Genomic DNA, 6,011 nt, shown 5'->3' with positions numbered 1-6,011 from the left:
ACCAAGCATACAAGGTCACACAATTCTCAACCCAATCATTAAATTCATATTACATACCAACTATGCATATTAGCACCAACCATTTACACAATCCAAACTTAATCCTAGGGACATCTAGCCTAGAAATTCTCATCACACTACACGGTACTTAAATGAAACTTAAACCGTACCTCTTGTAGCCAAACCAATTGAGCCTCTTCTTTGGAAGTCTTCACTAACCTTAGCTCCAAGCCTCACCAAAGCTCCTCAAACAATACCAATCTCCCAATTGTGCACCAACATCATCAAATACACTAACATAACCAATATCACATACATACATCAACCTAGGGCTCATAAAAATGACAAATCACAAGGGTTTGAGCATTTCTTACCTTAGCCTATATGAAGTAGGGATATAACCTGCTTAGAATCCATGTTGGAGTATCCCTAAACACCCAAAATCACAAGATTTCAACACTAACTACCCACAAACGTGTAACAGTGGGGAATTTCGAAAACTGGGTAGAGATGAATGGAATACTCACCACAAAACTTAGATAGAATTGTAGAAGATGAGAGGAGCGATGCGTGACCATAAACGGCTCGTCAATCGGAGCTCCGTAGCTCAAGTTATGGTGGTTTGAAGATCAAAGAGAGTTAGGTTTTCTCTCTTCTCTTCTCTCTTCCCAAATCAGCGCCCCAACCCTTCCTTCTAGGGTAAAATGAGCTGAAATGCTCATAACTAATGTTTATATATGTTGGGTCATGGGCCCACTTAGGCCCGGTTCACTTATTTTTGTCCATTGGCCCAATTTTGGGCCAAAACCCTTTAAGATTAGCGCTCTAAATTATACTTTAAAAATTTCTACCTCCCCTAATTATAATTCCTCATTCCTTAATCTTATTTACTCATAATCAATTTCCTCAACTGTAGTACCAGACAGATCTTAGCCGGTACTGCCGGTCAAAATTCTACTGCGCGCTTTTACGCAGAAAACTATGTTTTCCGACTCGAAAAAATTTACTGAATCCAAATATCATATTTAAATTATCAAATTCCAATTGCCAAATCTTCCAACCATATTCGCTCCTATTTAACTCATTATTTAATTAATTTCGGTTAGACCGGGTATTACAGAAGGAAATTGATCAAGAAGTAAACTCCATCACCAGTGATTTTTTGCCCACATTGATCAATCCCCTTGACGACCTTGTTGAGCCTTCTCCCAGTGGACTAGAATGCAAGGTTGAGGAGGGTGCACCACCTCCAAAACCCATTATAAGTGAAGAACTGGAAGAAGTGTTCCAAGCAACAAGCCCTCCTATCTATGATGATTCCATATCAACATATGATGCTTTCGAGTTTGAAGAGTCCTTCCCCAAAATGCTTAGACTTGATTATGAGGTAGATTTCACTAGACCTCCTATCTATGATGAGAGTGATGGGGAGGAGATAGAAGAAGTTAGTAAAGAAGAATGTGAACTTGAGGAAGCTTGACAAGAGGAGAAACTTGAAAAACCTTGCCAAGTGGTGAAAACCTCTAGAAGAGGATGGATGGGAGTAGAGCATGCTTTGTCAAGATCTTTGGGAACTCCTCCACCTAGTTTGTCATCCAATCCTTTGCTTGAGTGGGTAAAACTTCTAACTCTCAGCTTTATTATCCCACTTGAGTATGGTCTGCTTGAGACGGATGGCCAACTTAGGGCGCTTTGTGGACTTAAGCAAAAGAGGAGGATGTTTAGTGGTTAGCGTTCTAAATCTAGACTCATTATGGCTGGAAGCTCAAAATTAAAGAGCATGGATTGGTGTAATGCTCAGTTAAATGGGTCTAGAAGGATAGTTTGGTACTTTCATGAGAATTCATCTTTCGCGTCACCCAGACGAAATCAAGGCAACTAACTAGAAGATGGGTGCGAAGACAAGATATGGGATCCTAGAGCACATCATAGCAATCAATTTTGGGAGCTCATGTCTTGGAGAGGGCCTCACTAAAGTTTAGTAAAGAAGATTAGAACTTCTGACAACCGATTAAAGGACAAGCACTCTTGGAGGTTCAAGGATGGATACAAGCATAAGCCATCTTGACAAGAAGCCTCCCAATGTCCAACTTAAGGACTTAAACCAAAAGTGCTTGGTGGGAGACACCCCACCATGGTAAACTCATTCCATTCTCTTGTAGATATAATGAATGAATGAATTGAGTTCCATTGTACATAATTCCTTTACTTCTTAGTATATTTTGCTTGCTTGCTAAGGTGTTTATACATTCTATGCTTTAACTAGGGATAATTCTTTGAACTTGAGTTTTTGCTTGGATTACAAGTTTCCTCAATTTGTTTGAAAAATCCCAAATACTTCAAAAATATGTTTAATTTTGCGTCTTAGCTAGTCTAGAGTCTTAGAGAAGGATGGGAAGGTTATGAGCTCTTTTTGATACTCATTAAAAAAAAAAACCAAGCCACGCGCAAGGACATAGCGCACGCGCGCGTCGGCAGCAAATTTTAGCTTTTTGGGCCAAGGACCAGAGAGTTGTGCCACTTTTGGGCCAACTCTGCGCCTCAACCCACGCGGACGCACACTGTACGCGTCCGCGCCACTCCCTGTTTCCTTACCCACGCGCTGGCACATATGTCGTCTCCGCACCCATTTCATAAGCTCAAGCCATCCACGCGAATGCGCACAGTGTGCGCGGGCGTCGATGCATCTTAGCATCACCCAGGCCAAAGGACCCGAGAGTTATGCCAACTCTGGGCCTCTTTTGTGCCTCTGGCCTAGCATACCCGTGCGGACGCGCACCGTACGCGTCCGCGCCGATCCCCAATTCTCCCATCTACGTGTAGACGCGTATGGCGCTTTCGCGCCACTTCCTTTTTTTCTCACCCACGCGGACGCGCACGGTGCGCGCACGCGTGGATTCAAATTTTTACCCCCAGGGACGCGAAGCCCTAGCGCATTTGCGCAACCCCCTTCGTCTCTCACCCAATGTCTCTTCTCCTTCTCCCTCACTCACCAGAAACATCCATAACCACCTTCTCCCTCCACAACCAGCACCCCGGCGCACACCAACGCCGCCGCCGCCGCGCGCGCGCCCAGCCCCCTCTCCCTCTCTCTCACTTAATCCTCTCTGCTTTGCTCTCTCTCACAGCGCCCCTGCTCCGCCACGAGCACAGCTGCGACTCCATTGTCGCTGGCGCAAGCTCCCCGATGCCACTAGACCGCCGTTCTGCTCTGGCCGGTTCATCTCTTCCACTCTCCTTCCCCGTCTTCTACTCCACCTTCTAACTCCCTTGCTTCCAAGTTCATTTCTTTTCTCATTTCAATTTTAATTTCGTTTAATTAATTTTGTTTAGATTATTCTTTTTAGCCTGTATAATTAGCTTAGTTAGTTAGTTTAGTTTACTTAGGTGATTAGCGAATCTGGGCTGAGTAGTGAATTTAGGATTAACTGAATCTTTGCTATTATCTGAAATTGCTCTGTTTCCTTGATTTGTTTTGAGCTTATTTGATATGTGGTGCTGTATTTTAAACCATGATTTTTGGTCATTGTTCCTAGAAAGAATGGTATCTATTGCTGGCTGAATTAATCTATATTGCTTGCTGCTGTTTGTGCTGCTTGTTGGCTTACATACCCCTTTTCATATGAATTCATTTCTGGCTTCTGTTTGTGATTGTCACTGAGTTTATATGAAATTGACTTGATTATCTGAATTTGGAAAACAGCCAATTTGCTGCTGAAATACTGCCGGAATTTTCCTAACCATGTTCCATGAATTAACAATGCTTTGATTGATGCAATAAGCTTTTATTTGATGACTTGTGTATCAAAAGACTTTTGTTTCTTAATTGGTTTTGGAAAACCCTCAAGAACAAGTTTTGGTCGTGCTTATCACCTTCTCTGCTTATTATGCATGATGATTTGCTATATGCATTGCATGATTGAATAAATTTTCAGATTGACCATAAACTTGATTTTCAATTAGAGTTAAGCCCAACTTGCTTTCTTTCAGCAGAGGTTCGGAAGGAACAAAGCATCTTCATATGCTTATCTGAAATCCCACTAATGAATTACATAACTGCTTCTATCTTATTTTCTGTTTTAATTATATTTCAATTATCAAAATCCCATAACCATTTGAATCTGCCTGACTGAGATTTACAAGGATGACCATAGCTTGCTTCAAGCCGACAATCTCCGTGGGATCGACCCTTACTCACGTAAGGTATTACTTGGACGACCCAGTGCACTTGCTGGTTAGCTGCACGGAGTTGTGTGAAAAGTGTGTGATCATGATTCCGTGTACCAATAACGCGTATGTGTGAGCAACGCATACGCGTGAGTGTGGTATTTAGGGCTACATGTACGCGTGGGTGATACGTACGTGTGAGTGCACAAACGCTAACTTTGAAGAAAATGCTACGTGAAGCCTAGAAGGAATTAAGTTTGATAGCATGAATCACGCTAAGTTGGCCTCATTGAGCCAACTTCAACCCACCAATGCCAAGTCCCCAAAAATATCTTCAACTTGAGATTTGAAAAGCCCACTTTAAGAGACTCGAAAGCACACCTGAGGAGCTAGAGAATTAGTATAAATAGGTGGTACATTGAACTAAAAGGGGGGACTCCGAAGATGGGAGTACACATATCACTTTTCATTCTTTGCTTGTACTAGCTTTTATTTTTTTTTCAGCTTTGTAATTTTCAATTCCTTTTGTAATGAGAGCTATGATAACCCCCACTTCATTAAGGGGAGGATCTCTATTTTGATTCCAATGAATTAATGCAATTGTTCTTCTTCTTAATTCAAGTGTTGTTTATCTAAGGGAGAGCCTTTGTGCTTCATAGATTCAATTACTATCGAGAGAGGGATTGGATCTACTTGAATCCCATGATGAACTTGAGAAAGGAGTTATAGAATTTAGATTGAGGCTTATCTCTCATAATTCCCTTGATTGATAATTCTTAGTCCGGTACGTGACATATAACCACTTTGAATTGATATCCTAGGGGTTGTGTGGCTTTAGATTAGCAATTGTGCTTCACCTCTTCTCATGAGCAATTAGATAAAGAGATTGGCAATTGATTATGTTAAGAGTAATTGAGTCACCAAGAGATTGGGACTCAATTACCTACAATCTGCCATAGATCTATCTCATATGATTGAGAAAGAGTTGAGACCCATTAATTCATGAAGAATCAGAACATCTCTAATCCCTAATGAATCTTACCCACTATCATTCTGCACTTTAATTCTTTGAGTTGTTGCTTTAACTTGATGCCCAATACCTTAAATTCCTTTACATTCATGCAATTTAAATTTTCTTGTCATTTATCTTTCTGCATTTATTTTCTTGCAATTTAAGTTTCCGATCTTTACTTTCTAGCAAATTTACTTTTAGCTTTTACTTTCAGTCATTTAAATTCCATTGCTCTTTAGTTTTCTGTCATTTACTTTACTATCAATTTAATTCTACAAAAACTCTCAAATGCTTGTTTGACTAAAGTAACGACTCAACTAAAGTTTCTTGATCCATCAATCTTCGTGGGATCGACCTCACTCAAAGTGAGTTATTACTTGATTACGACCCGGTATACTTGCCGGCGGGACTATTGTTATCAATTTTTCTGTATCATTTATGTGTCAAGAAAATCTTGAAACAAAATATTTAGCGTCAAAGCTAAGCTCAAGGTGCAAAGCACCCCATAAAAGAAAAGGGAAATCTATTTTCAAGGTGAAAATATATAAAGATACCTCCATAATAACATCTGAATGAAATTCCTAAGTTCTAAGACTTTCAATTGTAGGCCTAGCAAGCACTAAAATCCATACATGATCACATAATTCGGAGTTACCCTGATGTGAGGGCTAGAGTAGGTTCGGAATTTCTCTCAAAATGGAATCGGCGTTGCAAGTATAATTCCAAACCCACAATCAACCAACATCAAAGTTTAAAATAAAGATGTCATAATCAACACAAAATAACCGGGAGTTTTAAGTCCCGGTTCGTTATCCATATGAATTGCAATGAA

Source organism: Arachis ipaensis, chromosome B3, assembly GCF_059453495.1.
Source record: "Arachis ipaensis isolate K30076 ecotype BB chromosome B3, ASM5945349v1, whole genome shotgun sequence".
Classification (NCBI taxonomy): Eukaryota; Viridiplantae; Streptophyta; class Magnoliopsida; order Fabales; family Fabaceae; genus Arachis; species Arachis ipaensis.
Note: the sequence above shows the minus strand (reverse complement) of the source record.